Here is a 15,039-nt window from a genome sequence, read left to right as displayed (position 1 = left end):
ATATACATGTATGTATGTTGTAGGTATATATGAAGTGAAAGTCACTCAGTTGTGTCTGACTCTTTGTGACCCCAGACCCCATTTCCATGTACTCTGTCCATGGAATTCTCCAGGCAAGAATACTGGAGTGGGTTTCCATTTCCTTTTTCAGGGGATATTCCTGACCCAAGGATTGAACCTGGGTTTCCAACATTGCATGCAGATTCTTTATCAGCCACCAGAGAAACCCTGTGGGTACATATATTTTTACATAAAAGTACAATTGACTTTTGCACAACACAGATTTGAACTGTACAGGTCCACTTATACATACATTTTTTGGGGTCAGTAAATATAGTACCACATGATCCAAGGTTGACTGAATCCATGGATATGGAGGGAAGACTATTAATTATATGTGGATTTTCCACTGAGCAGAGGGTTGGTGACCCTAACACTTATGCTAAGTTTAAGGATCGTGTGTGTGTGTGTGTGTGTGTGTGTAATATAACTACACATTATATATACACTACATGATTATAAAGACTTAATACTCATCCGGACAATGGAATGTTTTTAATAAATTGGCTATAATATTATTATCAGCATTTTAATTTTTTTGGGGGATGGCTCAGCTTATGACTATGAAGATGGATGTTTCTGTCCCATAATGATGCTATGTGGTAAAGTGTGGAGAATCCTGGCACTCACAAGTGCTCAGTTAACACTGGTCAGACTAAGTGGCCTTGGACTGCTGTGCTGCTAGAGGGCTTGGGTCTTTTTTTTTAAAAAAAATACACCTGCCTTCTCCTTACTGTTAACTCTCTCACTGTTGATGGTACTTAGCACAGCATGATGGCAATACAACAGAGCTGGGAATGGCTGTTACAAGAGATTCTCAGCTCCAGACAGTGCGAGAGTTGGAGAAAAGGCTGAGAATTTGTTGACAACCAAACTGGTCTCTTGCTGGCTCGGCCTCTTTCCTAGCCCTGACAGAACTGGGGGAATTAAATTCCTTTGCTGCTTTGACTTTCCTCATGTCTGCAGCAGACTGCAGTGTGCAAAGCACAAAGTCAGCAGGTCTAACTTTGGAGAGGCTGGGACGCCCTGTTCTATAAACGTCTGCCATGAGACCAAAATAACTCATGCATTTGGTGGCCAAATTTAATGGCTATAAACTGCTTCCTGCTTTTAGTATAGAATCACTAGACAAATTTCTTTATTTTTCAGGTTCTACTGCTTAAAAACATAAAAAAATACAAATATAAATGTATTTTGGATAATACAAATATGCATAAAGAAATGAAAAGTCATCCATAATCTCATCACACAATGGAAACCACTAATAATATGTTTGGACCATCCATCTATAGAAATATACATTTTTCCTTATATTTTATAATTGTACATGCTATACTATTTTGCAATTTCTTTCTTCTTACCAATACTTGGGTCTACATTGACAAGACAATGAAGATGAATTTATATTATTCTTATTAATTATGTAATATCCTCCCACATGAAGGTTAAAAGTGATTATTTTAACCTGATTTTATTCATTTATACTTTTTCGACTTTACATTTGATTTCCTATAATCTCATCCTCTTATATCCTCCATCTCAACCTTGTGCTTTTATTTACCAGGTCAATAGGATCTGTACGTTTCATACAGGGCCAGTGTTTCTCCTCTTTAGCAGTCGAGATCATGTTGATCTACCATGTGGTATTCCCTTCCTCGGACCCTCCCAGTGTCTGTCCACATGAGTTCACGTCCAATCACTGAGCTATTTAAGAAGGGTTGCTTGCTAAGGAAAATCAATGTGTCCCATTTACCCAAGACCCAACACACAGGAAACTCTTTCCCAGACCATACATCCAAGTCTAGTCTCTCCCAGTGATGTCTCAAATACATGCTTCTGGGGAAAGAGACAAGAGAAAAGGGGAGGAAGGAGGAGACAGAATAGCTGCCTTGTTCACTGCAAGTCTGTCTGTTGCCATTGTGAGACAGAATATAAAGACCATGGCCTGCTGGTGCTCCAGCTATTATATCAGCCTTATTGTAGACCACCACAGTCTTATGTATGCTTAGTTTCCAATCTTTAATCTTGGGGATACAGAGAGCATAAAAGGACTGTGATGTTAGGTATTGATGACTGACTGGCAACTCACTGATATCTCAGGGTCGAAGCCAGTGTGGAAGGAGGGAGAAGGCTACCTAACATCACCATGCGGTGGAAGAGACTGGTAAGAAAAGGCACATAACCTTGGATGAGTTACATAACTCTACTACACATAAATTGCTGGACCTGTAAAAGTGAGTGGTACACAGTAAGTGCTCAATAAATGGTAGTTTTACCAGCATTTCATGTAGTATCAGGCTTATAACTGACAAAATGTATAGACTATATATTGACGGACTATAATCACAGATTATGCCCCTGCTGCTGTAGCAGAGGCATGAATTTCAGATGATTTTACAGTCTGAAGAAATCAACAGAAAAACAGATAATAGTCACTGTTCAGATTCCACATTCTCCAAGCAACCTTCTGATAAATTTGGAGTGTCTCAGGGCAACCATGCTTAATTAAGCATTATAAGAAAAGACTACCCCTCTTTAAGAATAAAAGATCATTCTCTTTCTTGGGTTGGTTTAGGTCAGTTCTACAGAATCTGTCAAGTGTTCATGGATCAGAGTGTGTGTTCAACTAATATTTGTTGAATAAATGGATGAATGAATGAATAAAGATATAAATGAATGAATTTGAGTTTCAATATCTTGAAAGATGAAGCTATGATCTACTGCTGATTACATTTATTGTGGTTTTCTTTAAGTCATAGATAAAGAGTGGTTGGCTCCACTAAGTAAATATTTTGCATATAAGAAGTGGCATAAAGGAATCAATTATCAATATCATCTAGTTATAGAGTTGAAAGGAATATTAGAGTAATTCTGCATGATGTTATTCCTTATTAAATTTAAAATCTAAAGTCACTTTCCAGTTGTTTTCAACATCATTCTTCTCCCCACATTCTATTTCCAAGCTCTTAAACCAAGCTTCAATCATACCTTCAGCAAAGAGCCCCAATAATAGAGACATATATTTTGGAATAACTTTGTATACAGTTGTAACCTTAATGAGATTCAGAATCTATAGGAATATTGAGGTACTTAATTTTAAGACAACTTATCCCAGAAAAACATTGCTGCCTTTAAGCCACCTTACTTTTCCTGAAAATGTTTTATAATACAGAACCCCATATCCAGGTGCACCAACACTCTTGTTGTTATTCACCAAATATCAGTGACTGGACTAATATTTCTTGATGGAAGTGGCAGAGACACAATTACTGGCTATTTAGGGAGCATAACAAAATCACTGCAGATGGTGACTGCAGCCATGAAATTAAAAGACACTTACTCCTTGGAAGGAAAGTTATGACCAACCTAGACAGCATATTCAAAAACAGAGGCATTACTTTGCCAACAAATGTCTGTCTAGTCAAAGCTATGGTTTTTCCAGTGGTCATGTATGGATGTGAGAATTGGACTATAAAGAAAGCTGAGTGCCGAAGAATTGATGCTTTTGAACTGTGGTGTTGGAGAAAACTCTTGAGAGTCCCTTGGACTGGAAGGAGATCCAACCAGTCCATCCTAAAGGAGATCAGTCCTGGGTGTTCATTGGAAGGACTGATGTTGAAGCTGAAATTCAAGTACTTCGGCCACCTGATGCGAAGAGCTGACTCATTGGAAAAGACCCTGATGCTGGGAAAGATTGAGGGCAGGAGGAGAAGGGGATGACAGAGGATGAGATGGTTGGATGGCATCATCGACTTGAAGGACATGGGTTTGGGTGGATTCTGGGAGTTGGTGATGGACAGGGAGGCCTGGCGTGCTGCGGTTCATGGGGTTGCAAAGAGTTGGATATGACTGAGCAACTGAACTGAATAAATAAATAAATAATCTAGAGCCTCTTGATGAAGCTGGCTTAAAACTCAACATTCAAAAAACTAAGATTATGGCATCTGGTCCCATCACTTCATGGCAAATAGAAGGGGGAAAAGTGGAAGTTGTGACAGATTTTCTTTTCTTGGGATCAAAATCACTGTGGACAGTGACTGCAGCCATGAAATTAAAAGATGCTCCTTGGAAGGAAAGCTATGACAAACCTAGACAGTGTATTGAAAAGCAAAGAAAGCACTTTGCTGACAAAGGTCCGTATAATCAAAGCTATAGTTTTTCCAGTGGCAACCCACTCCAATACTCTTGCCTGGAAAATCCCATGGACGGAGGAGCCTGGTAGGCTGCAGTCCATGGGGTCGCGAAGAGTCGGACACGACTGAGTGACCTCACTTTCACTTTTCACTTTCATGCATTGGAGAAGGAAATGGCAACTCACTTCAGTGTTCTTGCCTGGAGAATCCCAGGGACGGGGGAGCCTGGTGGGCTGCCATCTCTGGGGTCGCACAGAGTCGGACACGACTGAAGCGACTTAGCAGAAGCAGCAGCAGCAGCAGTTTTTCCAGTAGTCATGTATTGATGTGAGAGTTCGAACATAAAGAAGGCTGAACACTGAAGAATTGATGTTTTTGAACTGTGGTGCTGGAGAAAGAAGACTCTTGAGAGTCCCTTGGACTGCAAGGAGATCAAACCAGTCAATCCTAAAGGAAATCAGTCCGGAATATTCATTGGCAGGACTGATGCTGAAGCTGCAGCTCCAATATTTTGGCCACCTGGTGCAAAGAGTCGACTCATTAGAAAAGGCCCTGATGCTGGGAAGGACTAAAGGCAAAGGAGAAGAGGGCAGCAGAAAATGAGATGGTAAGATAGAATTACCAACTCAATGGACATGAGTTTGAGCAAACTCCAGGAGATAGCGAAGCACAGGGAAGCCTGGTGTGCTGCAGTCCACAGGATCACAGAGTTGGACACAAATTAATAACTGAACAACAACAAGAAACTAACACAATACTGCAAAGCAGCTATACCTCAATAAAAATTATTAAAAAATAAAAGTGTTTGGAAGAAATCTGATTTACAGTTTAGTGGGAAATCTTTGACTACAAAGGACTGAGATATAAAAATGATACTAATCATCATCACTGTTTACCAAATATATGCTAAGTGCCAGATACTATGCTAAGACACATATAATCTCATTTAATTTTTACCACAGTTCCACAATACCCTCTTTTACAAATGAGGGGAATGAGGCTTAGAGAGATTTAGTAAACTGCCCCAAATCTTATAGCAGTTAAGTGCTGATGCAAGAAATGCAACATGAATTTATCCACTTCAAAAAACCCATGAGTTTCTCTATCACAGATGCCTGTGTGTGAGTCATTGCTTGGCTACTCCCTGGCTTTTACCTGAAACAAGTAACACAAACTCTTATCTATGAAATGATCAAGATTTTAATGTTTCATCAGATTTTTGGGAGGATTAAGTTACGTAATGTATTTAAAGTACTTAAAATATGACTCGTAACAAGTAATATCTATGACTCATGTGAATGCCACTAGCTTCCTGTGAGGGCAAGAATAACCACTCAGACCTGATGAGCATAATTTCTTTCTCATGGGTAAAATGAAGTTCTGTTTTCAGATCTTACAAGTCCTTTCAGTTCCAACCTACTTTGATCGTTTTTATCTGATAAAGCAACTGTAAGTAGCCAGGAATAGTTCTACAAGCAGTTGAAAAGAAGGATGCATAAGAACTAGGAAAAGCATGCCTACCAGATGACTCTTGAGTTTGGAGAGCAGGTCAGTAAGGAGACCTTTATCATCATTTATATTTAAGTTCATCTTCATGCTAGTTCTTATTTCCTTTATAGAATTATAAACCACAAAGACCTTTTTGTTTAACTCTATCTCCTTGCTCTTGATCTTATAGGAAAAAAAAAAGTGTTAATAGTTCTGCATTCATTGTAGCCAACTCTACAAGTCGACTGATCCATTCTATCTGAATGTCAATTCTGGGTAGGCGGAGTTAAAAGGTTTCTTTGGTTTGTTTTGTAGCATGTAGTTTATATTTTTTCCAGCCATGAAGACTACATTTGGAATTGCTGGAGCTCTGTCACCATGACAATTTAATGTAAAAAAAAAAAAAAAAAAATCCACGGGAAGAAGAAAGAATCCATTAATGTGGTGAGAGTTGACCCACCAGCTTTACAGTTTAAAACATATTATTACAGCAATTATGCTGACATATTTTGACAATTCAGAACAACTATTTACTCCATAGCCTTCACACTTTTATCAACAAGGCTTTTGTAAAACTACTTTTAATCAGCCACATCAGAATTTATAAATTCCCATGGAGTCCTGGAATAGTTTGTGGAGGAAGCCACAGAGAAAAGCTGAAAGATACATTTAGCTGAAGGTCACAGGTGAAAGTATACACTTTGATTCCTTGTTTTTTCATTTGAAAAAGAAGGAAAAATCCTTCCAAAGTAATTATAAGTGTTAACAAATTTATTTTTATTTAATAAGAATGTTGACTTGATTGCCAGAATGTGTGTTCTCTTGCCCAGGGTGACTGACAATTCACCTGAAGTTCTTTGTACTCTGCCCTTCAATGGGGATTTGCTTTAGAGATAAAGGTATCTTTTCCTGATTCTTATGGGAATTATGCTACCAAGAGCTCAGAGGTACAATCTGACAGTTTGGCTAGAAGCACTGTCATTCTCATGCCTTATACCTGGTTCCTTGCCAACCATGCCATCCAAACCTAAGCCTGGTGTCCCCACTCTGACCTGCCCCGCATTTGGATCCCAAACCATCCCTTGTCACTGAAAAATGACTGTGATTTCCCCAAATATGGAGAATTATGTGGATCACAGACTCTTGAACATGCTTTCAAGCTCCACTAATTTGTCTATTCAATGGATATATTTGAATGCCTATTTTATTAAGCATCTTCAAAAATATTTATTGTTTTTGTTATATTTTTGTGTGTGCTATTCAGCTTCCCTACTATATTTTGTCCGTGCAATAAAATCTTTAAGATATTTGAAGGGAAATTGATAAGAGTAGGAAAAGTTCATCAAAAGCAGTTCTACTAAGATAGAAAGCCCAGAGATAAACCTATACACCTATGGGTAACTTATTTTTGACAAAGGAGGCAAGAATATACAATGGAGGAAAGACAGTCTCTTCAATAAGTGGTGCTGGGAGAATTGGACAGCTATGTGTAACAGAATGAAATTATAACATTTCATAACACCATACAAAAAGTTAAACTCAAAATGGATTAAAGACCAAAATGTAAGACTAGAAACTATAAAACTCTTAGAGGAAAACTTAGGCAGAACACCTTATAACATAAATCACAGCAAGATCCTCTACGACCCACCTCCCAGAGTAATGGAAATAAAACCAAAACTAAACAAGTGGGACCTGATTAAACTTAAAAGCTTTTACACAGCAAAAGAAACTATAAACAAGGTGAAAAGACAATCCTCAGAATGGTAAACAATAGCAAATGAAACAACTGACAAAGGATTAATTTCCAAAATACACAAGCAGCTTGTACAGCACAATACCAGAAAAACAAACAATGCAATCAAAAAGTGGGCAAAAGACCCAAATAGACATTTCTCCAAAGAAGACATACAAAGGCTAACAAACACATGAAAAGATGCTCAACATTGCTCATTATTAGACAAATGCAAATCAAAACTACGATGAGATATCTTCTCACACTGTTCAGAACTGGCCACCATCAAAAAATCCACAAATAATAAATGCTGGAGAGGATGTGGAGAAGAGTGAACCCTCTTGCACTGTTGGTGGGAGTGTAAATTGATACAGCCACTATGGGAGACAGTGTAGAGATTCCTTAAAAAACTAGGAATAATACTACCATATGACTGTGCAATCCCACTATTAGGCATATACAATGAGGAAACCAAAATTGAAAAAGACACATGAACCCCAGTGTTCACTGCAGCACTATTTACAATAGCTAGGACATGGAAGCAATGTAGATGTCTATCGACATATGAATGGATAAAGAAGCTGTGGTACATATATACAATGGAATATTACTTAGCCATTAAAAATGCATTTGACTCAGTTCTAAAGAGGTGGATAAACCTAGAGCCTATTCGACAGAGTGAGGTAAGTCAGAAAAAGGAAAACAGTTGGGCTTTCCTGGTGGCTCAACTGGTAAAGAACTGGTCTACAATGCAGGAGACCTGGGTTCGACTCCTGGGTTGGGAAGAGCCCCTGGAGAAGGAAACGGCTACCCACTCCAGTATTCTGGCCTGGAGAATTCCATGAACTGTATATTCTATGGGGTTGCAAAGAATTGGACATGACCGAGCAACTTTTGTTATTATCATAATGCAGGTATACAGAATCTAGGAAGATGGTACTGATAACCCATCTGCAGGGCAGCAATGGATATGCAGACATAGAGAACAGACTTCTGTCACAGATGGGGGTGGGAGAGGAAGAAGAGGGATGGATGAATGGAGACGGTAGCATGGAAACATATACACTGTCAGATGTAAAATAGCCAGTGGGAATTTGCTGTATGACTTGGGGAACTCAAACCGGGGCTCCATAACAACCTAGCGGGGTGGGAAGGGGTGAAAGGTAGGAGGGAAGTTCAAGAGGGAAGGGATGTATATATACCTATGGCTGATTCATGTAGATGTATGGCAGAGACCAATACAATATTGTAAATCAATTATCCTTCAATTAAAAATAATTTAAAAAAAAGCAGTTTCATGATTGAGCAATATTGTAAAGTAATTAGCTTACAATTAAAGCAAATAAATTAAAAAAAAAGAAATTGACAAGCATTGATGTTTATCTGTAGGTAAATAAAAAAAATAGGAAATAGCTGATACAGAGGTTTTGTAATAAGAAAAGGATGCTGCAAAGGCCAGGCCAGAGGGTGACTGTGCACTCATAAATTTTAGTGGCATCTCAGAGATTAAAAAGGGAAAATATCAACCAGAAACTCTGAAAACAAACTGCTTATGTTGTATCCACAGGTAATATAAAACATTTAGTCAGAATTACATACGGCAATTTTTTCTAAATAATAGCCATGCTTTTTCGAAATTTCATTCCAGCCTTCCTTGTTCCCCTGCCTCCGCTTTCTTTCTCATCTGACAAGCAGTATTTTTCACCTGTATTCTCTCTCTCTCTACTAGTATTTAAGCACATGAAAAGAGAAGTTTTGCCTTTTTTGCTGCTTTATTCTTGCCTAGAATGATGGTTGGTATACAATAGTTCTCATTAAATACTTACCCAGTGAAATCAGTGAATTATAGCAAGGCTTGGTAAACACTTTCTGTAAAGGGTCAGATCAATAATTTAGGCTCTGCGGACCAAGAGGCAAAATTGAGGATGTTATTTAACAACTGTTAAAAATAAACTCCCGGTTCCCCCTCATATAAACCCAGGCAGTGGGCCAGAGTTGGCCTGTAGACCATGGTTTGTCAGCCCCTGAACTGGAGGATTAACAACTCAACAAACATGAAAAATCTCCTTCAACTATCCTTAACTTCACATCATTTCTGGTAACTTTCAGGAACTCAGCCAATTACACCAGTGTGAAAGCAACATGATAGTTTCCAATTCTGTGTCTTTACAGAACGGGGGACATCACTTTTTCAGGCCTAAATGTTACAGTCTGGGGGTGGGAGAAGCATCAGGTCACAGTTGTTTATTACTAATGTCCTATTCTCTTTTATCATCAGGCCAAGAGCTAGTGGCACACTCCAAGTTTAAGACCCAGCAATAAAATATACTCTCAATCCTTTGAGAAAAGCAGGCCATGAGAGATCACTCAAATTCTGTATTTAAAATGTCCATATCTAAAAAAGTGTCAGCCTAATTCTAGCATGGTGTCATGTTAAGTCTTATTCTGTTTCTCATATTTTCCACTTGTTAGAATGATTTTTAAATTTTACTCTTGTTCTGTATATGCGTTTATCTCACTGCTTTTACCTACAGCTTAATATTCTATAGGACATATCTGGCACCATTAATTTATTCTCTAGTTTTATAGTGAAGCCTTGAGTTGCACAAACACACTGTAATGAACATTCTCACACAGTCTCCTTGGGGATCTGGGAGAGGTTCAATCAGAATGCTCCTTACGACTAACGTCTTACCTGTGTAACCTCGCAGGGCTTTATGAGGCTTTCCCAGGACAGACCCTTCCCCCACATCCTCTCTGAAATACCCAGATAATAGCGTTTCATGCATATTTCCTTAATTTTTCAGATGCAAAAATCACTACCAAATGTTAGAAATTAACTACTTGAGGATCATGAACATGTAGGCCCCAGACCTACTAGTGCCCAAGGAGTGGTCATTATTAACCAATCAGAGAATTGTGCACAAGCTGATCACATACCTTCAATGCCCTTCCCTTAACCTTGCTTTTAAAAATGCTTTCATGACCTAAAGGGGTGTGATGGGGGGGAGGAGAGGGAGGAGATATATGTAAAATTATGGCTGATTTGAGTTCTGCTGTATGGCAGAAACCAACACAACATTGTAAAGCAATTTTCCTCCAATTAAAAAGTAAACTGAATAAAACTTAAAAAGAGGAATCCAGGCTTAGCATAAATTAGCCGCAGTAGGAAAAAAATGTGCTTTGCTGAAATCCTTCAAGGAGTTTGGGGATTTTGTTTTTGAGCATGAGCCATCTATTCTTCTTGCTCAGGCCCGAAATAAACCCTCCTCTGCTCTAAACTTCAATGTTTTGGTTTATTTGGTTTCACTGTGTAGGGCACATGACCATGCATTAGGTAAACACCAGAAATGCTTAAGGGGTGACATTCCCCCCAAACTCAGCAATGCTTCTATCCATTTCTAATATCTGCCCCTTTCATGAGTACAAAGTGGTAATTTCCTGCTCTAATCTGCTTTTCTCTGATGGCTGATGGACATGGAGCAATACTTTGTATTCTTGTTGAGCATTTGAGTTCCTCTGTCTGAGATCAGCTTATTTATAAGCTTTGTCCATTTTTCTGATGCTTTCCTTGCTCTTCTAGGTATTCCTTGGCTAGAAATCCTTTGGCAGTTTGAGATACTGCTCACACAAATCCCATCTCCCAGCTTATCACTTGTCACTTCCCTGCTACCTCTCTCTTTGATGACCTTCCTCAAACTTAAATCTGATGTAGTAAAATTCTGTGCTTTTTTGTGTTTTAAAAGAAAACCTCCCTAATAGAAAGTCACAAATATCCTCCTATCCTTCCTTCCAATACAGCTTTATCATTTTCCTCTGTCATATTTAGGTCTTTAATCCACTGAAGATTGTTTCTATGTGATGTGAAACCCCATCCTGCCCCCCCTATTTTGGAAAGCCTCTACTGTCCTTTGCCAAATTTATATAATGAGAGTGTTTGGGAGGGAATGGAGGAGAAGGAAGGGGACCTAATAAATCACCTAAAATATACAAGAAAGAATAAAGGTCCACAATTGGCAGAAGCAATGCTATAAAGAAAAACTTAAGAATGAGAATTGATGTTACCAGATTTTAAAATCTTTTACAAAGTCATAGTAAAAAAAAAAAAGTGGTACTTACAAGTAGACTGAAGTAATACAATAGAGATCTGAGAAACACATCTGTATATCAATCTATCTACACACACACACACACACACTTTTGTTACAAAAACAAAACAAAACCTCAACTGGAATTTTGACTAGAATTTCAAAAGAAAGTATAGACTAATTAGGGAGTTAATTGATGTCTTCAAGTGTTCAGTGGTTTCATCCATGAAACATGGTGAGGCTCTCCACTTACTAGCGTTAGTCGCTTAGTTGTGTCTGACTCTTTGCGACCCATGGACTGTAGCCTGCCAGACTCCTCTGTCCATGGGATTTTCCAGGCAAGAATACTGGAGTGGGTTGCCATTTCCTCCTCCAGGGAATCTTCCTCACTGAGGGATTGAAACTGAGTCTCCCACATTGCAGGCAGACTCTTTGCTGTCTGAGCCACCAGGGAAGCTTCACTTACGAAGATCTCCCCTTATCCTCTTGGAAGCATTTTTAGAACCAAATAGTCCATGGATCAGAGTTCAGTTAAGAAAGCAGAAACTACTAGAGACATTTTGGGTAGGAAGGGATTTCATCTAGGGAATCAGAAGCCTACACAATATTTGGAAGGGTAGAAAGATGGCTCAGCAGTAAAGAATCTGCCTGGCAATGTAGAAGATGCAGGTTTGATCCCTGGGTTGGGAAGATTCCCTAGAGTAGGAAAATGGCAACCTACTCCAGTATTCTTGCCTGGAAAATCCCATGGACAGAAAATCCCATGGACAGAGGAGCCTGGCAAGCTACAGTCCAGGGGTTACAAAGAGTTGGACATGACTGACTGAGTGAATGAATAACAACAACAGGAAGAGTCAAGATCAAGCAAAAAAGTTCAGCTGGTGTTCAGGAAATCCAGGAGGGCAGAAATGTTAGGAATTGCAAGAATCTCAGGAATAGCAGGAAGCCAACTACAGCATACAGAATCTGCCACAACCTGAAGCCTGCCAACTGACTCCCTTCTATCCACAGCTATTATCAATGAAATAGGGTTTTTCCTATTATTTCTCCTCCTAGCTTGTCCTTGGCAAAATCTAACTCAACCCCTTTCCACTGCCCCCAACTCACCAAGAGATAGAAATGATATCAAGTTGACCAATAACAATTCAGCACAAAAGAAAAATAGCAAGAGCCCAATAATGGCAAGCCACTCCAGTGTTCTTGCCTGGAGAATCCCAGGGATGGCAGAGCCTGGTGGGCTGCCGTCTATGGGGTCTCACAGAGTCTGACACGACTGAAGCACCTTAGCAGCAGCAGCAGCAGCAATACATGTTAAGTGATTTTCAATAAGTTTTTAACATAGTAACAAAATTATTTTAAGTATGATTCAAAGGAAGTTCATTTTAGCTGATTCCATAATATGGCATATCATTTCACTTGGAATGATTAGAAAGATTTTAGAAAGATTTTAACATTTGCAGAAGCTCACTTTTCAAATAGGGTAATCATTTCATAAAGAATATATCTCTGGAAAGAGAATCTCTGCAATGTGATATAGAGTAACCCTCACTACACAGGCCTGGGTATGGGCTTCCCAGGTGGCACAGTGGTAAAGAATCTGCCTGCCAATGTAGGAGACACAAAAGATTTGGGTTTGATCCCTGGGTTGGGAAATGGCAACCCACTCTAGTATTCTTGCTTGGAGAATCCCATGGACAGAGGAGCCTGGTAGGCTATAGTCCAGGGATAGCAAAAAGTCTGAGCATACACACAGGCTGGGTTCTACTTTTATTGACCTGTGTCTAGTTAGAATTCCACAACTGGAGAGGAAAGAAGAATGTGATGACTGCTCAGGCAGCCGCAATAAAAATGATTCAGTTAAGGAGAATAGAGTGAATGGATTTATTTTACATAACAAATATGTGACAGTCACTAATAGTCCTGAAATGCAAGTAGGATTGTTAACTAGAACTGTGATCTCTAAATTTGTCCTTGTCAGTAAAGATGCTTGAATCACGCACAAATATAGAAATTAAAAACCTGAAATAGAATTTTAAGAAGACGTTCTAACATTTCCTTCCAGCATTCCAGTGAATCATCTTCTGTAGCCCTTGGAGAGCATTGACTTCTGTGCTCTCCTGTGTGTCCTCCGCATTCTCCATCAAGCTGCCCAAAGCCAGAAATTGCATAAATGCTGCCCATTACAGATAGCATGATGCCTTCATGGAAGCCTTGAATCAATATTTATATCAATGGTACAACTGATCAAAATCTATGGTCAAGTTCACTCAAATGACATCACTGCTGCCCCAGGAGAGGGCAGAAGTATAAGGAAATCCCTACCCAGAGATCTAGAAAGTAGGAGCAGGAGGTGGTTGGAGCAAAGTGGGGTGCTGTTTCTAGAAGGAACGCTGAAGTCAACCAGTGACCACTATGAAGAGAGTGAGAAACAAAGCCCAAAAAACATCAAGCTAAAACCAGACACCAAAAGTAGCCACCAAAGGCACACAAAAGAAAAATCTGTGAGCTGGAGTTGGAGGTATCGGGGTGTGGTATATGATAGGGATGAGAAAAAAGAGCAAGCAAAGTACTCTAATCCAAAAGTCAAAAAGTCCATAGCTAGAACGGGGGAGAGCTTCAGACAGTGTCAAATCAAATTTTAGGAGTCAGGAAGAGTCAGAACTGCCAGGGTTCAAAGTTTTATAAGGCAATTGTCAGGAAAATATGCCTATGAGTAAGAAGACTCTTTTAAGACAGACAATTATTCTCAATCTATGATTTCTGATCTTGAAGATTTCTCATCCTTTCCAACCTAGGGAGGCATGAAGGCTCTGATAGACTTTTTGAAATGTTAGAGCTCAAAATACAAGTGAAGTGCATAGCCTGGCAGAGAACACACATTCATGGAAGGTGCATTTAACACTGATTTACTCTAGAATGAATGCACTCCACAGAGGGACACCTTCCGTAGAGAATACCTTGAGAATGGGACACACTGGAGTCATGAATTTGGAGGTGTGCTGCTATCTGGGGACCAAGTGCTATTCTGGGCCCCCTGGGGGAACAACCACCAAAGTAGAAAAAGTCCTGCCTTCACATGACTTATATTCCAGTGGGGCTGTGAGCAGAGAGGGTAGGAATCTTCAGAGAGAGAAAACCAGGCGTGACTTTCTTGACATAGGAAAAAAGCCATTTTTTGGTCCAAGCCATTTTGAGATCTACTCCTGGCCACAATGCTTGTCCTTGAACAGGTCTCAATAATAAATGATCTTAAGGGAACCAAAGAAGGCAGAGACAAATGACTTACCAGGCAGGAGAAGTAACAATAGCAAAAATAACTTAGCAGTTGTAAAGACTCTCAATTCTGTTTCATTGGTAAAGATTAGCCTGAAGCCTCAACCACCAGATCAGCTGGAGCCTAAGGGATGATGATGTTGACCTTTTCTGAACCTGGTGACTTCAATCAACTAAAGCTTGGGCTCTGTAAGCATGAACCCTCAGCTTAAAACTTCCCCCAATTTTGCTGCTGAAGGAGACGCTGTTTTGGGAAAGATCC

At 39.4% G+C, this 15,039-nt stretch overlaps 1 protein-coding gene across 3 annotated transcripts in view; it reads right to left on the bottom strand.

Annotated features, from left to right (window-relative positions):
- NAMPT (nicotinamide phosphoribosyltransferase) overlaps positions 1–15,039 on the bottom strand; it is a 376,625-nt gene that overhangs the window by 274,454 nt on the left and 87,132 nt on the right. The window contains exon 3 of one of the 3 annotated variants that reach the window (XM_086396905.1): positions 9,243–9,315. The exons of the other annotated variants lie outside the window; for them this stretch is intronic. The gene's annotated coding sequence lies outside the window, so the exon portion shown is untranslated. The remainder of the gene's footprint in view (positions 1–9,242; positions 9,316–15,039) is intronic. 3 annotated transcript variants of the gene reach the window in all.

Source organism: Bos grunniens, chromosome 4 (assembly GCF_055505025.1).
Source record: "Bos grunniens cultivar Pamir isolate PY7600 chromosome 4, Bosgru_T2T1.0, whole genome shotgun sequence".
In the NCBI taxonomy this organism is placed as follows: domain Eukaryota; kingdom Metazoa; phylum Chordata; class Mammalia; order Artiodactyla; family Bovidae; genus Bos; species Bos grunniens.
The sequence above is the reverse complement of the archived record's forward strand: the minus strand, read 5'-3'. Positions and strand labels throughout refer to the sequence as shown.